The sequence below is a fragment of the Anomaloglossus baeobatrachus genome, chromosome 2 (assembly GCF_048569485.1).
Source record: "Anomaloglossus baeobatrachus isolate aAnoBae1 chromosome 2, aAnoBae1.hap1, whole genome shotgun sequence".
Classification (NCBI taxonomy): Eukaryota; Metazoa; Chordata; class Amphibia; order Anura; family Aromobatidae; genus Anomaloglossus; species Anomaloglossus baeobatrachus.
Genome location: NC_134354.1, coordinates 449,823,517 through 449,846,353, shown reverse-complemented (window position 1 = coordinate 449,846,353; position 22,837 = coordinate 449,823,517). Strand labels below are relative to the sequence as shown.

The 22,837-nt window shown below is 45.3% G+C and overlaps 1 protein-coding gene across 2 annotated transcripts in view; it reads left to right on the top strand.

Annotated features, from left to right (window-relative positions):
• DOC2B (double C2 domain beta) overlaps positions 1-22,837 on the top strand; it is a 1,333,838-nt gene that overhangs the window by 1,052,954 nt on the left and 258,047 nt on the right. The gene's annotated exons all lie outside the window — the stretch shown is intronic.

The window sequence follows — 22,837 nt, the reverse complement described above, 5'->3', positions numbered from 1 at the left end:
TAGCACTTATGAATGCTCTACTGTTTTTCTGAGAAAATTAAGCGGCTGCATAAGTTTCTGTCGATTTGTTTAATTAAGGCCTAGGACACACGGCGAGAAAAGCAGTGTGAGTGGAATGCAATAAAAAAATCGCATTCCACTCTGACCAATATTACTCTATGGGGCAGCTCCCATGAGTGATTATTTTCTCAGCACAAATCGGACCGAGAAAACAGTAACAGCATTCTGCAAGTGGAATGCGATCCTGTTCCACTCGCACCCATGCAAGTCTATGGGGAGAGAGAAACACCGGTGTAACGCGAGAGCAGTGCAATTCTCACATGAGCCGGCAATGGAGGAGATAAGGAGATGAATCCCTCACTCTTCTCTGCAGAGCCGGCCCTTCCCTCCGCAGCGCTGGCCCCCCCCTCCACAACTGTGGCCTGATCACACGATCAGACCACAGTCGCATGACACTCACAGGACACTCGGCTCCCGCTGTGCTGCGAGCGTGTGAGAGTGTCATGCTAGCACTCGCACAAATCCCCGTGTGGCCTCGGCCTAATGCTGAGCAGGAGAGACTGAGATGAGCTTGCTAGAGTTAATAGAATGAATCTTTGTCATATGTAGATAATAGTTGGTTTTCACTTAGCAGTAGACTCTCAGATTATCTTTCCCCATATCGGGTTTCACTATAGTTTTCCTGATATATATTATTATTTTTTTATATTATCATTTATTTGCCTACTTATTTCTATCCATTTTACATTTGCTATCCTATTAGCCTGTGTCATCTAAATTTGAATTTTGTACTTATTGTGACACATTTGATATTGGACATGTTATTATAGTCTACTGATTTACAGTATGGTGTTACATGTTATAGTTTGTAATTATTGATGTCAATGTATGACATATTTTTTGGTATTTTATATATACAAACTGATGTCTAATATTGTGCCATGGGGCATATTTGAGTGTCACTCCTTCACATTTTTTGCTCTACTAGTTTTAGTAATGTTTTTAATATTAATAAAGAAGAAGTTTTTGCATTAAAATTAGTTTGATTTATTCCAGTGTAGTATTTGTAGGTTTTGCATTTCCACTGTATCACTACCTGGCTATTAATTGATAGTCTGGCTTTGTCTTTGAGTGGTGGTCAATCTTGTGGGTTTAATAATTGATATAAAATCTGCAATATATATCTTTTACAGTGTGGGATAACTTCTAGTAAAGTGTAGTATAGGCAGCTAAATCGTGTATAAGGAGTGTAAGGGGCATAAATGAAAGACATTACACATGTAAGACACCGGACACATAGCCGTTTCCACAATAAATATACTGGTGAACTTAAGTACAACACAACCAAAGTAAACCATATTGCGTCCTTGTTATGTCACTGCTGGGGACAGTATATAATGCCATATATTTCCTTGGTGCAACCCCCTTAATATACTTCTACCACTATAGAATAATTAATTATCCCCCTCTTCTAGTTTAGAGCACTATGAAAGGAGCACAACGAAAGCCCACCAACATTCCCCCCACATTAACCCCCCCACATCTTAATATCACCAAGGTAGATTAAATATTAAGATTTTTTTCCTATTTTCTGTTGTTCAAATTTGTATGCGTCTTATCGACATGTACAGTGTCTTGCAAAAGTATTTAGCCCTCTTGAATTTTTCAACGATTTCCAACATTTCAAACTTCAAAAATAAAGATAAAAATTTAAATTTTATGGTGAAGATTCAACAACAAGTGGGGCACAATTGTGAAGTTAAATGAAATTTACTGCTTATTTTAAACTTTTTTAAAAAATAAAGAACTGAAAATTGGGGTGTGCAGTATTATTTATCCCCTTTAAGTTAAAACTTTCTAGCGCCACCTTTTGCTGCGATTACAGCTGAAAGTCACTTAGGGTATGTCTTTATCAGTTTTGCACATCGAGAGACTGAAATTCTTGCCTATTCTTCCTTTGCAAATAGTTGGAGCTGAGTGAGGTTGGATGGAAAACATTTGTGAACAGCAGTTTTCAGCTCTTTCTACAGATTCTCAATTGGATTTGTGGCGCCCCTGACCCGGTCAGGCACCACTGAGTACTGCACCCATGCTGGGACAGTACTTCCAGGTAATCCTAAGAGCCAGCATGAGGTGTGTACGCACAGACACATAGCAACCAGGTCTCCCACACCAGCAGATGGGACCCTTGGATAGTCTCCAGAGGGGGCTAGCTTTCAAATCTCATCAAGGGGTGGAGCGGAGAGGCTGAGAGCTAAAGTGCAGAGGTTGTCAGGAAGAGAGGAGGACCAGTCTGGTAGTGGAGCGCGGCAGTCGCTATGGAGATATGCGTGCTCACACTAGTCAGACCCTGCGTGGTGTATTGACAGTTAGCGGGGGAGAATGGTCACCGAGTAGTCAGAGAAAAGAGGTGCTCCTGGTGACTAGGCACGTACGGGGTACAGGTCCCTAGAGCAGACTCCAGTTTAACGACCTGCTAAACCTGCCGATTAGGGGAACTACAGGTACCTCACCAACCTCACAGAGTTCGAACCTCAGTAGCAACGCAGGGACCCATAAGAAGACAGAGCTTGAAGCCATCTCACCTGGTCCACGCTGACGGCAAACGGGCCAAACAGGGGAGAAAAGGCAGTAGCAACTCCCTGGATAGACCCCCATGGTACTTCAAGTTAGGGGGTTTTCCGAACACAGAAGTGCTAGGAAGGCGAGCTAACCGGTTACCCTCAGACTGGCCCGAAGGAGCCCCTGGTCCTACCTGGTTTATCACAGCAACGCCCGGGTCAGCTCACATCAACATCTAAGTGAGTAAAAACCAGTTAAAAAGACTTTTGGACTCAGCCTGTATTATTCCAGACCCGCTACTCTGCTCACCCGAGCCCCTGGGGCCTGCCTCACTCACGGGAGGCTGAAACATCTGACTGCAAACCCCATCAGCCCCAGACGCTCATAAAATCTGCAGTGGCGGTCATCCACATCCCTGACCACAAGCCGTGAGTGGTGTCACGACACATAAATAAAAACTGACATTACCTGTTTACCATGTTGGAGAATCCCTGTGGCGTCCTTGAAGAGGATCAGCATCCTTGGGCGACTCAGATTCAGGCCTGGACTTTGTCTTGGCCATTCTAACACCTGGATACACTTATTTGTGAACCATTCCATTGTAGATTTTGCTTTATGTTTGGGATTATTGTCTTGTTGGAAGACAAATCTCTGTCCCAGTCTCAGGTCTTTTGCAGACTCCAACAGGTTTTCTTCAAGAATGGTCCTGTATTTGGCTCCATCCATCTTCCCATCAATTGTAACCATCTTCCCTGTCCATGCTGAAGAAAAGCAGGCCCAAACCATGATGCTGCCACCACTGTGTTTGACAGTGGGGATGGTGTGTTCAGGGTGATGAGCTGTGTCGCTTTTACGCCAAAAATATCATTTGGCATTGTGCCCAAATTGTTCAATTTTGGTTTCAACTGACCAGAGCACCTTCTTCCACATGTTTGGTGTGTCTCCCAGGTGGCTTGTGGCAAACTTTAAACAACACTTTATATGGAGATCTTTGAGAAATGGCATTCTCCTTGCCACTCTTCCATAAAGGCCAGATTTGTGCAGTGTACGACTGATTGTTGTCCTATGGACAGACTCTCCCACCTCAGCTGTAGATCTCTGCAGTTCATCCAGAGTGATCATGGGCCTCTTGGCTGCATCTCTGATCAGTCTTCTCCTTGTTTGACATGAAAGTTTGGATGGACGGCCGGGTCTTGGTAGATTTGCAGTGGTATGATACTCCTTCCATTTCAATATGATTGGTTGCACCGTGCTCTTTGGGATGTTTAAAGTTTTGGAAATCTTTTTGTAACCAAATCCAGCTTTAAACTTCTCTACAACAGTATCACGGACCTGCCTGTTGTGTTCCTTGGTCTTCATGATGCTATCTGTGCTTTAAACAGAACACTGAGACTATCACAGAGCAAGTGTATTTATATGGAGACTTGATTACGCACAGGTGTCTTATATTTATCATCATCAGTCATTTAGGACAACATTGGATCATTCAGAGATCCTCAATGAACTTCTGGAGTGAGTTTGCTGGACTGAAAGAAATGGGGACGTCTAATATTGCACACCCCACTTTTCAGTTATTTATTTTTAAAAAAAGGTTAAAATAAGCAATAAATTTTGCTCAACTTCACAATTTTGTCCCACTTGTTGGTTCTTCACCATAACATTAAATTTTTATGTTTATGTTTGAAGCCTGAAATGTGGGAAAAGGTTGAAAAATTCAAGGGGGCCGAATACTTTCGCAAGACACTGTACATCTTACTGTATAGTCCAAAAAATGTGGTATAGAACAGTAACTTAAAGGGAACCTGTCAAGTGGAAAATGGTTTTACCCTGCAGATATGCGGTTAATCTGCCAGTTAATAGCATGTAAATCTGCCTGGTGCTTGCACATTAAACCTCGCTGTAAAGGAAAAAAGAATTTTAATCATCTTGGCAACATTCTGTTTTTAGTTACTGGGGTGGCGCTGGTACGGGTTCAGTCACTGATCTGTGTTTGGAGAGTGGAGGCTGTAACCACACCTCCTGCACTGAATAACAGCCACTCATCATTAGAACCTGCTGTCAGTCAGTGCGGGGGGCGTGGTTACAGCCATTGCTTTCCATACACAGTGCGGTTACTGAACCCCCGTGACAGATGGGAATGCTGCCAGGAGGATTAAAGTTCTTTTCCTCCTGGCAGCGGGAATTCAATGTGCAGGTGTCAGGCAGGTTCAGAATGCTATTAACCTGCTGAATAACTCCATATCTGCAGGTTAATAGCATTTTGCCACGTAACAGGTTTCCTTTAACGCAAACCTAAGAAATCAAACATGTTTTATATTATATGGGAATCATCTCTTACTGCTTGCACCAAGAAAACTTTAGAACATGTGAATGCATGAATGCAAAGAAGACTGAAAAGAAAATAGGCACTAATAGGGTACTAACGTTTAGAGTTGAGCGCGGTTCGCGGTTCGAGGTTCTCCAGTTCGGGGCTCGAGTGATTTTGGGGGCTGTTCTAGATCGAACTAGAACTCGAGCTTTTTCCAAAAGCTCGATAGTTCTAGAAACGTTCGAGAACGGTTCTAGCAGCAAAAAACCAGCTAAATCCTAGCTTGGTTTCCGCTGTAATAGTGTAAGTCACTCTGTGAATCACACTATTATGACATTTCAGTGTATAGTGTGCGTGAATAGCGCCTTCAGATCACTGCTGTTTCTATAATGGCGATCGCCATTTTTTTTTTTTTCCTTGTCTTCCTTCCCTAAGCGCGCGCGTGTAGTGGGGCGGGCCAGCATGTCAGCCAATCCCAGACACACACACAGCTAAGTGGACTTTTAGCCAGAGAAGCAACGGCATGTGTGATAGGATGTCCATGTCACATGTCCCTGCATTATAAAACCGGACATTTTCCTCCAGGACGCCATTATCTCTTCTGCGTCTTTGGTGTCAGACATCACTGTCGCAGCTCCGTCCTCCTGAGTCCTATCGCCGATACAGCTGTATGCGCTCCATACACAGCGTTAGACAGCTTAGGGAGAGCACTTTCTATCAGTCCTTTTAAGGGCTCAAACCGGCAGGGTCAGAGAGCCATAGGTGACAGGTCCTGAAAACAGAGACAGCGTCTGTGTAGCCAAAGTCAGGGATTTCGTCGCTGCATTTCACCATTAGGAGGGAATAGAAAGGCAGGCTTCCATTCCTCTACCCAGAGCCCCACAATCCTGGCACTGTACCCTCCTGTCCTCTGCACACTCCAACTCATTATAACTAAGCCATTATGCTAGCAAACAGTCAGTCTACCTAGTGGCATCCTAAACGTGGCTATTGGACTTTGCTATAGTCCCACTAGTGCAAAGACATTTGCAGAGCACGTCTGCCTGCATTGCACACTCCAACTCTTTTTAACTAAGCCATTATACTAGCAAACAGTCAGTGTACCTAGTGGCATCCTAAACGTGGCTATTGGACTTTTGTCTATTCACACTATTGTAAAGATATTTGCAGCACGTCTGCCTGCATTGCACACTCCAACTTTTTTTAACTAAGCCATTATACTAGCAAACAGTCAGTGTACCTAGTGGCATCCTAAACGTGGCTATTGGACTTTTGTCTATTCACACTATTGTAAAGACATTTGCAGAGCACGTCTGCCTGCATTGCACACTCCAACTCTTTTTAACTAAGCCATTATACTAGCAAACAGTCAGTGTACCTAGTGTCATCCTAAACGTGGCTATTGGACTTTTGTCTATTCACACTATTGTAAAGATATTTGCAGCACGTCTGCCTGCATTGCACACTCCAACTTTTTTTAACTAAGCCATTATACTAGCAAACAGTCAGTGTACCTAGTGGCATCCTAAACGTGGCTATTGGACTTTTGTCTATTCACACTATTGTAAAGATATTTGCAGCACGTCTGCCTGCATTGCACACTCCAACTTTTTTTAACTAAGCCATTATACTAGCAAACAGTCAGTGTACCTAGTGGCATCCTAAACGTGGCTATTGGACTTTTGTCTATTCACACTATTGTAAAGATATTTGCAGCAAGTCTGCCTGCATTGCACACTCCAACTTTTTTTAACTAAGCCATTATACTAGCAAACAGTCAGTGTACCTAGTGGCATCCTAAACGTGGCTATTGTACTTTTGTCTACTCAAACTAGTGGAAAGATATTTGCAGCATGTCTGCCTGCATTGCACACTCCAACTTTTTTAAACTAAGCCATTATACTAGCAAACAGTCAGTGTACCTAGTGTCATCCTAAACGTGGCTATTGTACTTTTGTGTAGTCACACTAATTGAAAGATATTTGCAGCATGTCTGCCTGCATTGCACACTCCAACTCTTTTTAACTAAGCCATTATACTAGCAAACAGTCAGTGTACCTAGTGGCATCCTAAACGTGGCTATTGGACTTTTGTCTATTCACACTATTGTAAAGATATTTGCAGCACGTCTGCCTGCATTGCACACTCCAACTTTTTTTAACTAAGCCATTATACTAGCAAACAGTCAGTGTACCTAGTGGCATCCTAAACGTGGCTATTGGACTTTTGTCTATTCACACTAATGTAAAGATATTTGCAGCACGTCTGCCTGCATTGCACACTCCAACTTTTTTTAACTAAGCCATTATACTAGCAAACAGTCAGTGTACCTAGTGGCATCCTAAACGTGGCTATTGTACTTTTGTGTAGTCACACTAGTGGAAAGATATTTGCAGCATGTCTGCCTGCATTGCACACTCCAACTTTTTTTAACTAAGCCATTATACTAGCAAACACTCAGTGTACCTAGTGGCATCCTAAACGTGGCTATTGGACTTTTGTCTATTCACACTATTGTAAAGATATTTGCAGCACGTCTGCCTGCATTGCACACTCCAACTTTTTTTAACTAAGCCATTATACTAGCAAACAGTCAGTGTACCTAGTGGCATCCTAAACGTGGCTATTGTACTTTTGTCTACTCAAACTAGTGGAAAGATATTTGCAGCATGTCTGTCTGCATTGCACACTCCAACTTTTTTTAACTAAGCCATTATACTAGCAAACAGTCAGTGTACCTAGTGGCATCCTAAACATGGCTATTGGACTTTTGTCTATTCACACTATTGTAAAGATATTTGCAGCACGTCTGCCTGCATTGCACACTCCAACTTTTTTTAACTAAGCCATTATACTAGCAAACAGTCAGTGTACCTAGTGGCATCCTAAACGTGGCTATTGGACTTTTGTCTATTCACACTATTGTAAAGATATTTGCAGCACGTCTGCCTGCATTGCACACTCCAACTTTTTTTAACTAAGCCATTATACTAGCAAACAGTCAGTGTACCTAGTGGCATCCTAAACGTGGCTATTGTACTTTTGTGTAGTCACACTAGTGGAAAGATATTTGCAGCATGTCTGCCTGCATTGCACACTCCAACTTTTTTTAACTAAGCCATTATACTAGCAAACAGTCAGTGTACCTAGTGGCATCCTAAACGTGGCTATTGGACTTTTGTCTATTCACACTATTGTAAAGATATTTGCAGCACGTCTGCCTGCATTGCACACTCCAACTTTTTTTAACTAAGCCATTATACTAGCAAACAGTCAGTGTACCTAGTGGCATCCTAAACGTGGCTATTGTACTTTTGTCTACTCAAACTAGTGGAAAGATATTTGCAGCATGTCTGCCTGCATTGCACACTCCAACTTTTTTAAACTAAGCCATTATACTAGCAAACAGTCAGTGTACCTAGTGGCATCCTAAACATGGCTATTGGACTTTTGTCTATTCACACTATTGTAAAGATATTTGCAGCACGTCTGCCTGCATTGCACACTCCAACTTTTTTTAACTAAGCCATTATACTAGCAAACAGTCAGTGTACCTAGTGGCATCCTAAACGTGGCTATTGTACTTTTGTGTAGTCACACTAGTGGAAAGATATTTGCAGCATGTCTGCCTGCATTGCACACTCCAACTTTTTTTAACTAAACCATTATACTAGCAAACAGTCAGTGTACCTAGTGGCATCCTAAACGTGGCTATTGTACTTTTGTCTACTCAAACTAGTGGAAAAATATTTGCAGCATGTCTGCCTGCATTGCACACTCCAACTTTTTTTAACTAAGCCATTATACTAGCAAACAGTCAGTGTGCCTAGTGGCATCCTAAACGTGGCTATTGTACTTTTGTCTACTCAAACTAGTGGAAAGATATTTGCAGCATGTCTGCCTGCATTGCACACTCCAACTTTTTTTAACTAAGCCATTATACTAGCAAACAGTCAGTGTACCTAGTGGCATCCTAAACGTGGCTATTGGACTTTTGTCTATTCACACTATTGTAAAGATATTTGCAGCACGTCTGCCTGCATTGCACACTCCAACTTTTTTTAACTAAGCCATTATACTAGCAAACAGTCAGTGTACCTAGTGGCATCCTAAACGTGGCTATTGTACTTTTGTCTACTCAAACTAGTGGAAAGATATTTGCAGCATGTCTGCCTGCATTGCACACTCCAACTTTTTTAAACTAAGCCATTATACTAGCAAACAGTCAGTGTACCTAGTGGCATCCTAAACGTGGCTATTGTACTTTTGTGTAGTCACACTAGTCGAAAGATATTTGCAGCATGTCTGCCTGCATTGCACACTCCAACTCTTTTTAACTAAGCCATTATACTAGCAAACAGTCAGTGTACCTAGTGGCATCCTAAACGTGGCTATTGGACTTTTGTCTATTCACACTATTGTAAAGATATTTGCAGCACGTCTGCCTGCATTGCACACTCCAACTTTTTTTTAACTAAGCCATTATACTAGCAAACAGTCAGTGTACCTAGTGGCATCCTAAACGTGGCTATTGGACTTTTGTCTATTCACACTATTGTAAAGATATTTGCAGCACGTCTGCCTGCATTGCACACTCCAACTTTTTTTAACTAAGCCATTATACTAGCAAACAGTCAGTGTACCTAGTGGCATCCTAAACGTGGCTATTGTACTTTTGTCTACTCAAACTAGTGGAAAGATATTTGCAGCATGTCTGCCTGCATTGCACACTCCAACTTTTTTTAAGTAAGCCATTATACTAGCAAACAGTCAGTGTACCTAGTGGCATCCTAAACGTGGCTATTGTACTTTTGTGTAGTCACACTAGTGGAAAGATATTTGCAGCATGTCTGCCTGCATTGCACACTCCAACTTTTTTTAACTAAGCCATTATACTAGCAAACAGTCAGTGTAACTAGTGGCATCCTAAACGTGGCTATTGGACTTTTGTCTACTCAAACTAGTGGAAAGATATTTGCAGCATGTCTGCCTGCATTGCACACTCCAACTTTTTTTAACTAAGCCATTATACTAGCAAACAGTCAGTGTACCTAGTGGCATCCTAAACGTGGCTATTGGACTTTTGTCTACTCAAACTAGTGGAAAGATATTTGCAGCATGTCTGCCTGCATTGCACACTCCAACTTTTTTTAACTAAGCCATTATACTAGCAAACAGTCAGTGTACCTAGTGGCATCCTAAACGTGGCTATTGTACTTTTGTCTACTCAAACTAGTGGAAAGATATTTGCAGCATGTCTGCCTGCATTGCACACTCCAACTTTTTTTAACTAAGCCATTATACTAGCAAACAGTCAGTGTACCTAGTGGCATCCTAAACGTGGCTATTGGACTTTTGTCTATTCACACTATTGTAAAGATATTTGCAGCACGTCTGCCTGCATTGCACACTCCAACTTTTTTTAACTAAGCCATTATACTAGCAAACAGTCAGTGTACCTAGTGGCATCCTAAACGTGGCTATTGTACTTTTGTCTACTCAAACTAGTGGAAAGATATTTGCAGCATGTCTGCCTGCATTGCACACTCCAACTTTTTTTAACTAAGCCATTATACTAGCAAACAGTCAGTGTACCTAGTGGCATCCTAAACGTGGCTATTGGACTTTTGTCTATTCACACTATTGTAAAGATATTTGCAGCACGTCTGCCTGCATTGCACACTCCAACTTTTTTTAACTAAGCCATTATACTAGCAAACAGTCAGTGTACCTAGTGGCATCCTAAACGTGGCTATTGTACTTTTGTGTAGTCACACTAGTGGAAAGATATTTGCAGCATGTCTGCCTGCATTGCACACTCCAACTTTTTTTAACTAAGCCATTATACTAGCAAACAGTCAGTGTACCTAGTGGCATCCTAAACGTGGCTATTGGACTTTTGTCTAGTCACACTACTGCAAATCTATGTGCAGCACCTCTGCATGACACCCTCCTGCTCTGTTTTTAATAAGCTATAATGATAGCAAAAAATACTGCCATTTAGTGGCATCATAGAACTGGCTGTTGTATTCCATTAGTGCCCCACTGGTGACAAGCTATTTATAGCACCTCTACATGACACCCTCCTGCTCTGTTTTTAATAAGCTATAATGATAGCAAAAAATACTGCCATTTAGTGGCATCATAGAACTGGCTGTTGTATTCCATTAGTGCCCCACTGGTGACAAGCTATTTATAGCACCTCTACATGACACCCTCCTGCTCTGTTTTTAATAAGCTATAATGATAGCAAAAAATACTGCCATTTAGTGGCATCATAGAACTGGCTGTTGTATTCCATTAGTGCCCCACTGGTGACAAGCTATTTATAGCACCTCTACATGACACCCTCCTGCTCTGTTTTTAATAAGCTATAATGATAGCAAAAAATACTGCCATTTAGTGGCATCATAGAACTGGCTGTTGTATTCCATTAGTGCCCCACTGGTGACAAGCTATTTATAGCACCTCTACATGACACCCTCCTGCTCTGTTTTTAATAAGCTATAATGATAGCAAAAAATACTGCCATTTAGTGGCATCATAGAACTGGCTGTTGTATTCCATTAGTGCCCCACTGGTGACAAGCTATTTATAGCACCTCTACATGACACCCTCCTGCTCTGTTTTTAATAAGCTATAATGATAGCAAAAAATACTGCCATTTAGTGGCATCATAGAACTGGCTGTTGTATTCCATTAGTGCCCCACTGGTGACAAGCTATTTATAGCACCTCTACATGACACCCTCCTGCTCTGTTTTTAATAAGCTATAATGATAGCAAAAAATACTGCCATTTAGTGGCATCATAGAACTGGCTGTTGTATTCCATTAGTGCCCCACTGGTGACAAGCTATTTATAGCACCTCTACATGACACCCTCATGCACATTTTGCTACGCTAATGTTATAGCAAACTCATGGAATTCATTGCTGCATTTCATAATTCGGAGGGATAGAAAGTCAGGCTTCCTTTAGCTTTTCCTTCTGTTCATAGACAGCATCTCCAAGAGCAATTTCCCCTCCACGTCTAAGTGTGGAGAGGCAGCTAGTGCGCATGCGTGTGCCGATTTACCCCAGCTGCAGCCTAATTACAGTGTTTCGCCTAGTGAGTATGCTCAGCCTGACTGTGTTATTCCTGACGCTAAGTCTTCATTTCGGGATACAGCGCATGCTCCCACACTAAGTGTGAAAAGCCTCTTTGCACAGGTGCTTGCATTCCGTGCCGGGTTTAAGTCCTGTTTTGTGCCTAGACACCATGCTAAAGCTGATAGTCTTTTTTCAGAGACTGTATTTCATGCTACTGAGCATGCTCAGGCACTTACTGCATCAGAGACTAGGTCCGGTAATGAACTCTTTGGCCCTGCCCCTGATGTGGGGGTCCCATATAGACCACAGGGCATCAGGTGTCCTCCCAAATGGCTTGCAGAGGCCCACCCCTATGACTTGTCACCGCATTATTGATGGTCAGACGATGACTGGTGAGGTGTTTGGGTCATGGCAGCCATGAGGTCATCATTGAAGTTGCGGTTCCAAATAGGACGCTAGTTATGCCACTCATGACGTGTCACTCTACTTTTGTCTCCAGGAGGTGCATTGTGGTTCACCCTGGTTTGGGGCGGACCCAGGTTATAAAAGTGGCTGGAGCCAACAAGGAGGTGCGCAGTCTTCTATTATGCTACGAAAGAGCACACCTCCATGTGTTGAACCCATTGCGGCTTTAGGCCAGAGGTAGGCAGGGATAGGGTGTCGATGCAGGCCACCACCACAGTTGGTAACGCAGAACGGTTAAGACCAGCTCCTGTCCTACCAGTCCTGCTTGTGCAGCCCAGTGGCATTAACAGGCCTGCTGCTGCTGATGCGCCTGCTGTCCACAGGTGTGGCCCCTACGCACACGGTCAGCGTACTCAATGGCCCCTGTGTTGTTAACAGGGAGTTCCTGGGCTGGGTGGGCATGTGGACCCTGTGACGCTAACAGGGCTCACAGTCTCCAGATCCGAATGGCGTCTAACTCGGTTCAGGCTACTATTAGTTTCATAGCCACACAGCTCTGTATCCTCCACCAAACCTTCCAGTTGCCAACCTCTCCTTTTCCAACTGGGAGCACGGTGGACACTGACTGCTGATGGGGATATATACCTTTCTCTTTCTTTTCTTATTAATTTTCGTTATATAGCGGTAACATAGTATATACCACTTTATCCAAATCTGCCAGTCCCACTGTAACAGATGGTGTTTCTTCAGCAAATGTTACTGTTGCTTAACCACCAAATCCACGGACCAAAACTTTTTTCCCCTTTCCAACACACCTGTTCCCCTTTCCACCAGCATCTGTCCTTTTTCAACTCATTTTGGTATATGACCAAAAGTGCAACTCTGCAGGGACACCGTACTCAACGCCATCTCAGCACAGCAGCCATCCCTCGGTCCCTCCGATGTGGACAAGTAAAAGACCATTTCCTCCTATCCATGACAAAGCGTTGAGATTCACTCTGTGCAGCACTGGTGTTTAGTGGAAAAGTAGATCTAAGATTGCGTACCACATTCTGCAGATACTCCTGTATACGTGCGTCCATTTCTATGGCAGGAATTATTTTGCCAAATTTTGTCTTGTACCGGGGATGTAACAGTGTGGCAACCCAGTATTCTGGATTACTTTGAATTCGTACAATCCGAGGGTCATGTTGTAGGTAGTGCAGCAAGAAGCCGCTGATGTGTCTTGTGCATCCAGGAGGACCAAGTCCTTGGTGTGTTGGTGGCAGAGAGGTGAGAATCGTGCCTCCTTCCTCTGCCCTCTCACCACAACCTCGCACAACCGAAATGTGAGCAAGCTCTCACTCATCTGCTGAGTCTTCCATGCCCATCGCCAGTTCGTCCTCCATTTCTTCATGGGCTCCTGCACCTTCCTCAACACTTTTTGCTGATACTATGCGCCCTTGTTAATCTCTCTCCCTCACCATGACTGCCGCATAGGTGCCGCTGACCATCTGGACCTCGTAGATCTTGTTATCCCTTCCGCATATGACTCCTCCTGTACTTCCTCCCCTTCCTCTTGTCCCAACACCTGACTCTGAATAATAATTACAGTGCGCTCCATCATGTAGATGACCGGAATTGTCACGCTGAGAATGACATTGCCAGTGCTAAACATCTTCGTCGACATTTGTAAACTGTGTAGCAGGGTGCATAGGTCCTTGATCTGACACCACTCCAGCAGCGTGATCTGCACCACCTCTGGATCAAGTTATCCCAGGCTATATGTCATAACGTATTGCAGCAGGGTTCAGCGGTGCTGCCACAAACGCTGCAACATGTGCAGATTCAAATTCCTGCGTGTGGGCACATCGCATTTCAGGCGTTTAACCACCAGACCTAAAGTCTTCTGTAGCGACGAAAGTTGTTGAGCTGCTGTGTGCGCACGATGGAAGTGAGCACATAGCGAGCGTGCACGCTGCACAAGGCCATGTAGGCCGTGATGGTGTTTTAAAAAATTGCTGGAGAATTAGGTTCAACACGTGAGCCATACAAGGCACGTGTGTCACATTGCCCTGACGATGGCCCGCAGCCAGGTTTGCATCATTGCCGCACACGGCTGTTAAGTCACCAACGGAGTCCGCTCCGTCAATTTGTACTCCGGTCGCCAGGTGACAACGTGTTCCTTTCATGAATAGTGCTGATGATGGGAGAGGAGTCGATGCCAGCGGCGCAGGTGGACGCAGGTTATGCTCACCCACTGGGCTGCATTACCTTGACAGATGCAGAATCTCTGGCTGAATGTAGCTGGTGGGTATCTCACAGATGAAATACCATCATTCAGCTACAACCAATGGGAAGACACCACACCCTTTTTTATGCCCATCCTGTCTGCAGACCACTGCCAGACATAGCTATGACCTCTGGTTACTTTTACCCCCAGTTCAGTTTTATGATTTTGTGTGCTTGTTACCTGACTACTTTTCCTGCTTGCTGTTTATGTACCTTGTTGGCCGATCCGCATTTCACCTATGCTTATTTTCTGATTAAGTCCTGGCCGTCCCATTCTGTTCCTGTTCCTCAATTAATGTTTTGACCCTGCCTGACTACTATTCTCTGGAACTGCAGCCTTCCACAGGTATTAATCACCTTGGGCCCTGTGCAATTCCTAATCCCTGTATAGGGTTTAAAGGGTTTCAGGGTTCTAGGGGTCCTGCTTGGTGAGTGGCTTCCCTCTAGCCTATCATTAACAGCCCATCTGAGTGTGTGGATCGAGGAAGGCGTTACACCGTGCTCTCTGCAGAAGGCCATGTGGTCCAGGATAGTGCTTTAAAAATTACTGGACAACCAGGTTCAACACGTGAACCACACAAGCCATGTGTGTCACATTGTCACAGCGAAGGGCCGCACCCATGTTTGCATCATTGTCGCACCCGGCCTTCCCTGGCTGCTGGTTGAGTGGAGACAACCATTGATGAAACTCGGTATCCAGAGCTAACCGTCCACAACTTCTCAGCGGTGTGACTCACATTTCCCATACATTTCAAAGTAAAACTTTGACCGCCTGATGGCATTGAGCTCTGCTGCCAGCATAGTAAGGAGGTGTGTGGTAGTCCTTGTGCGCAGTTACAAGGAAGGATGGCCTGACCACACAGGGTTTGCGCCAAGGTGGAGGACCCACACGAGGTTGAAGAGGCAGAAGCAGTGTATTAACTTCTACATACAGAAGAAGGATTGAAACAACTCGTGGGGACGGCAAGACTTGGACAGCAGACCCTTCTCCATCTCTCACCATAGTTTGCCAGTGCCCAGTCAGTGACATGTAATGACCCTGTCTATGCTTACTGGTCCAAGTATCTGTGTTGAAATGCACCCTGTCGCACACAGAGTTTCTCAAGGAAGTGGTGATGTTGTGTGCGACATGCTGGTGTAGCGCGGGCATGCTTTTCTTGGAGAAGCAGTGGTGATTGGGCATCTTGTACTGGATCACAGCGACAGACATAAGGTCTCTAAAATCCTGTGTGTCCACTAGGCGGAAAGGCAGCATTTCGGTAGCCAACAGCTTACAGAGGGATAGAGTCAACCTCTTCGCTTTATCATGGGTCGCAGGAAGTGGCCTTTTATTTGACCACATCTGAGGGACAGAGATCTGGCTGCTGTGTGTAGACGGTGTTGAGTAGGGTGTCCCTGGAAAAATGCAGGTTTGTGAGGGAAGTGCAGGCGGAGACATGATGTTGCCTTCATCCAACGTTGGTGCTATCGATGTCTGAGAGAGCTGTACACACTCACTTGTTTCCCCTTCCAAACCAACTGACGACCTACCAAGCAAACTGCCTGTTGCGGTTACAGTGGTGGAAGTTGTGGGTGGAAAAACAGGTGTGACAGCTGTCCCCACAGTCCTAGAAGATGACGAGCGCGCGGATGCACTGGAAGGGGCAGGCGGTGGATGGTTCGCTCCGCTAGGCCGCATTGCAGCACGGTGAGCTTCCCACCGGGTCATATGATATTTATTCATGTGACGATTCATGGAAGAAGTTGTCAAACTGCTGAGGTTTTGACCTCTACTAAGAGAACCATGACAAATTTACAGATCACATAATTTGGGCGATCTTTTTCTATGTCAAAAAAGGACCAGGCTAGGCAAGGCTTAGAGGCCATGCGACCTATTGATCCACCCTGAATAATGCTCAGAGGCAGAGTGGTGGCTGAGGATGCAGTTGTAGACGTGCTACCAGTGCTCCGACTCTGTCCAGGAAGGCGCAAGGTAACTTCGTCGTCGGTTGCATCCTCCTCCACCGCCTCTGTTGACCTCCTCGAGTGTCTGACTGTGGGTTGACAGTAGGTGGGATCTAGAACTTCATCATCAATTGTTGTGTTTTCACTCCCCTCCCCCTCAGAACGAGCCTCTTCTTGCCCTGACCGAATATTTAAGTTGTCATCCCAATCGGGTATCTGCGTCTCATATTCATCAGTATGTTCCTCATTGTCTATAACCACAGGTGTTGGAAAGGCAGCATTTTGGTAGCCAACAGTTTGCAGATGCTGAAAGTCAACCTCCAAGCCATGTCATGCCCTTCTAAAAGCATGTAAAACACAGCGAGGGGACTCCAACCACAGTCTCCCTCGTTGCCACTAATTGGGCCACACACACCCCACTTGACTGACATCGGTTGATGCCCCTTTTCAAAATAAAAAAGATGCTTTGCATGAAGCACTCTCAAAAATACGCGTGCCTTTCCCGTCCCCTGGCTGACCCAGGGGAAGAAAAGTCCTCTGAGAGCCATGACTTGTTCATCTTGGTTCTTTTAGAAACACAGCGAGGGGACTCCAACCACAGTCTCCCTCGTTGCCACTAATTGGGCCACACACACCCCACTTGACTGACATCGGTTGATGCCCCTTTTCAAAAAGAAAAAGATGCTTTGCATGAAGCACTCTCAAAAATACGCGTGCCTTTCCCGTCCCCTGGCTGACCCAGGGGAAGAAAAGTCCTCTGAGAGCCATGACTTGTTCATCTTGGTTCTTTTAGAAACACAGCGAGGGGACTCCAACCACAGTCTCCCTCGTTGCCACTAATTGGGCCACACACACCCCACTTGACTGACATCGGTTGATGCCCCTTTTCAAAAAGAAAAAGATGCTTTGCATGAAGCACTCTCAAAAATACGCGTGCCTTTCCCGTCCCCTGGCTGACCCAGGGGAAGAAAAGTCCTCTGAGAGCCATGACTTGTTCATCTTGGTTCTTTTAGAAACACAGCGAGGGGACTCCAACCACAGTCTCCCTCGTTGCCACTAATTGGGCCACACACACCCCACTTGACTGACATCGGTTGATGCCCCTTTTCAAAAAGAAAAAGATGCTTTGCATGAAGCACTCTCAAAAATACGCGTGCCTTTCCCGTCCCCTGGCTGACCCAGGGGAAGAAAAGTCCTCTGAGAGCCATGACTTGTTCATCTTGGTTCTTTTAGAAACACAGCGAGGGGACTCCAACCACAGTCTCCCTCGTTGCCACTAATTGGGCCACACACACCCCACTTGACTGACATCGGTTGATGCCCCTTTTCAAAATGAAAAAGATGCTTTGCATGAAGCACTCTCAAAAATACGCGTGCCTTTCCCGTCCCCTGGCTGACCCAGGGGAAGAAAAGTCCTCTGAGAGCCATGACTTGTTCATCTTGGTTCTTTTAGAAACACAGCGAGGGGACTCCAACCACAGTCTCCCTCGTTGCCACTAATTGGGCCACACACACCCCACTTGACTGACATCGGTTGATGCCCCTTTTCAAAATGAAAAAGATGCTTTGCATGAAGCACTCTCAAAAATACGCGTGCCTTTCCCGTCCCCTGGCTGACCCAGGGGAAGAAAAGTCCTCTGAGAGCCATGACTTGTTCATCTTGGTTCTTTTAGAAACACAGCGAGGGGACTCCAACCACAGTCTCCCTCGTTGCCACTAATTGGGCCACACACACCCCACTTGACTGACATCGGTTGATGCCCCTTTTCAAAATGAAAAAGATGCTTTGCATGAAGCACTCTCAAAAATACGCGTGCCTTTCCCGTCCCCTGGCTGACCCAGGGGAAGAAAAGTCCTCTGAGAGCCATGTCCACATTGTCAGTGGACACACGCGTGTGCTTATCTGCCAGCAGACCCCCAGCAGCACTGAAGACAGGTTCCGAGAGAACGCTGGCTGCAGGACATGACAAGATACCCAAGGCGTACGTGGCGAGCTCAGGCAATTTATCCAGATTGGAAGCCTAAAATGAGCAGGGCTCAAGTTGCACAATAATGGAATCGATGTTTCCTTGCATATACTCATATATCTGTGTGTCCTCCTCTTTTTCCTTGTCCAGCTGTTTTGTTTTGGCATGAGTATATGTCCTTGTCACTTTCCCATGTGTTTGTGTTGTGTTGTGAGTTGTTTGTCACCTTTTGGACACCTTTGAGGGTGTTTTCTAGGTGTTTTTCTGTGTTTGTGATTGCCTGCCATTGTTTCCTATGCAGTTCGAGTTCGGTTCGTCGAACGTTCGACGAGCCGAACTCGAACGGGACCTCCGTTCGGCGAACCGACCTCGAGCCGAACCGGGACCGGTTCGCTCATCTCTACTAACGTTATAAACATTTGTAGAATAAAATCAGATGTGTTCACCTGATTCAGTTGTGATAATAGTCACAACTGCTATTGAAAGAGTGTAGGTTACGGCTGCAGCAGGCACCACGAGGCGGTAGTATCAAAAATGTACGTGTGATTTTTCTGAGGAAGGCGATGTGATATCTGAAACGAGTAATAAAATCACGTTTACCATTACTGCTGACCATCTTCCTACAACAACGCGGGAGTCCACTTCTATTTGAATTTTTAATGCATGAATGCAGAAACGTTTTTTAATGGCTCCTTTTGGGTGATTACACATGGAGGAGTGCAACCTCTCCACACAGAGACATGAGACATACCCTCTTGGTGCCCAAATCACCACATGCACTGCCATTGTTTGCTATTTAAATCAGAATTATTTTTATTTTTAACCCATAAACTGCAGCTCACTATCCCTGGGAGGCTGCCTATCCTTCGTCCAGGCCCATTTACATATTTGCTTGCAAATCTGATAGTTCACATTTTAATTATTTTTCTGGGCAGTAAATTAATGACTTTATATGGCTAACTACTGTCTTCAATCTGCTTGTAAATCGAACAGTAATGGTTCTCTGGGTGGGTCATTCCACCAACAAAAAAAGGTAATTGTATCTACCCTCATGATTCATCATTATATTATGTCCTGAACATGCCATTGTTCCCATTTGCTCGTCAGTGTATAACACACGGTCCACCCTGACTAGCTTTATCCACTACACTGTCATTATCTGAAGTGTACTCTGCAAGCTGACTAATTTCATATTTGGTCCCTTTTCACACTGTACCCTCACACTGTATTCCCTTATGTTGCCCAGTCTTTATACTGTGCCCCAAACTCACACTTCCCCCTTCTGCATAAGGTCTCCTAAACTGTCTCCTTACACTGTCCCCCTAATGCTGCCCACTTTATATACTACCTCCATAATGACCCTTAATACTGCCTATTTCCTATACTATGCCCCTCACAATTCCTCCCTATGCATGCGGTCCCCTCCATACTGTCACTCCAGTTTCCCCTCCTAATACTGTCTATCATGCTGTCCCCTTTACTACCTAGTCTCTATACTATGCTTCACATGTGTCCCCCATACTGTGCTCTCACACTGTCCCCAGACACTGCCCCATCTCTACACTGTGACCCTCACTGCCTAATCTCAATATTGTGTCCCCTACCACACTTCCCCTATAATGTCCCCTACAATATTGCCCTCCTCTTTTGTTTCTCTGGCTCCATTACTAATACTATCTTATCACTATCTTCTCTTTTTGGGAAATCTAAAAGTGACGTCAGGTGACCTCATCACACAGCTGAACATCACCTTTACCGTGGAAATGGTGGTGGTCAGTACAATTAATTGCAGGGAACCGTCCTTTTACATTTTCCTGAGCCAAGTGTCATTTTAAAGCACCACACCAGCGTTTCCTTTTCTGCCACTGAAGTGGCGCTTTAAATCTAAATCCCTTGCTCCTGTCATATACTTACCTTCCGACAGCTTGAATTTTTACCGATGCTGCTCCAGTCACACAACGAAATCTTGTAGGGGCACTTTGCACACTACGACATCGCAGGTGCGATGTCGGTGGGGTCAAATTGAAAGTGACGCACATCAGGCGTCGCAGGCGATATCATAGTGTGTAAAGCCTTTTTGATACAATTAACGAGCGCAAAATCGTCGTAATCGTATCATCGGTGTAGCGTCGGTCATTTCCATAATTTGGAAATGACCGATGTTACGATGTTGTTCCTCGTTCTTGCGGCAGCACACATCGCTGTGTGTGAAGCCGCAGGAGCGAGGAACATCTCCTACCTGCGTCCTGCGGCTCACGCCAGCTATGCGGAAGTAAGGAGGAGGCCGGGATGTTTACGTCCCGCTCATCTCCGCTCCTCCGCTTCTATTGGCCGCCTGCCGTGTGACGTCACTATGACGCTGCACGACCCGCCCCCTTAATAAGGAGGCAGGTCGCCGGCCAGAGCAACGTCGCAGGGCAGGTGAGTGCATGTGAAGCTGGCGTAGCGATAATGTTCGCTACACCAGCTATCACCATGATATCGCAGCTGCGACGGGGGCGGGGACTATCGTGCTCGGCATCGCAAGCATCGGCTTGCGATGTCGTAGTGTGCAAAGTGCCCTGTACTGTAGCTTCCGACTGGCCAGAAATCAGAAGTTACATCACAACCTCCCAATGCATCTCTTTGAGAGTAAGAATCAGGCTCTGATAGAGTTGTATTGCGTTGTGAATTCCGGCACATGACAGTAAACACTGGAGCTGTCTTCAGGTTATAAATTGCATGAGACTAACCGGAGCGGCGATGATAGCGGATAAAGCCGATGAAAGGTGAGTATAAGGTAGGCTTCAGGGGAACACGTCTAAAGCACCACTCCAGTGGTGGAGTTTAAAAAATGCTGGAGTGATGCTTTAACAATCGAATCAAAGAACGACAGAATCTCAAATGGACTGCAGGTGCCCGAAGGTGCCCCCTGCTGGTTTTATTACAGGGCAATTATTTTTTATCCTTTCCTGTTAAAACCCATAATAGTTTTTTGTATGTTTGTTTGTTTGTTAATGTAGCTTTATAAGGGCTTGTTTTTTCCACCACAAATTGTTTTTTTTATTGGTATCATTTTGTGGTACATAGAATTAGACTTGATTAAATCTCTCAAAATTTGATTTGCGCAGACTCATTCAATTTAGAAAGATTTGATTCTCAGCTAATTAACTTGAATCTGCCAGGAAGGGGTTAAAAACTAATAAACTCTTAAACTCACCTCTCCTGAGTTCTACTCATACAAGTATCTGTGTTGCCTCTCACCACCTGGTCCTCTGATCAGCTTTTCTTTCTTCTTTCCCCTTCATTCTTTCAACCGGTGCTACTGCTGACTAGACCAGACCTGGACAAGGGGCGGCCCGCAAGCCGGATGCGGCCCGCCTACTGTCTGTGATCAGCCCGCCCGTCTTAGCTGAGTTTGAGGTGTGGCCTGAGCTATGATTTTATGCCTCAGCCCCGCTCTCACTGCCGGGAGCTATGTATCCTGCAGTGCAGTGATAAGCAGCTGTCACGCCCCCCACTCTGCCGGTCACGCCCCCTCCTGCTGCCAGTCATGCTTTTTCTGGATGCTGGTCACACTCTCTAGATGCCTTCCATGATCTATATTCTTCTAGCCACACACCTTTTGCTGTCGTCCACACCCTCTCAATGCTGGACACACACACTCCTCGGATGCCTTCCTTGCCCCCTCCTGCTGCTCTGTCGATGCTGGCCATGCCCCCTTTGTCTGCCTCTTCTACCCACGATCCTCACATGTGACCGACTCATCTCCACAGCGGCCACTTCAAAAACGTCTGTTCTGCAACTGCGATAATGTGCAACAATAGCAGCAGGGAGAGTGCAGAGTGCCTGCAGGAGGGGAGAGCAGGGGAGCAGCACTTGTGTCTTCTCAGGTTCCCCCTGTACCTGCAATAGAAGAAGCAGACACACAGGGGACTCAGAGAAGGCTGCCAGAGGAGGTCTCAGGCTCTGCTGCTGCAGTGCTGCCTGCCTGTGCTCTCAGCGCTCCCAGGGCTAGTATGTATGCCCCACAGGCCACCAAAGCCAGTATGTATGCCCCACTGGCCACCATGGTCAGTATGTATGCCCCGCTGGCCACCACTGTCAGTATGTATGCTCCGCTGGCCACCACTGTCAGTATGTATGCTCCACTGGCCACCACTGTCAGTATGTATGCCCCAGTAGCCACCACTGTCAGTATGTGTGCTCCACTGGCCACCAGGGCCAGTATATATGCTCAACAGGCTACCAGGGTTAGTATGTATGCTCCACAGGCCACCAGGGCCAGTATGTATGCTCCACAGGCTACCAT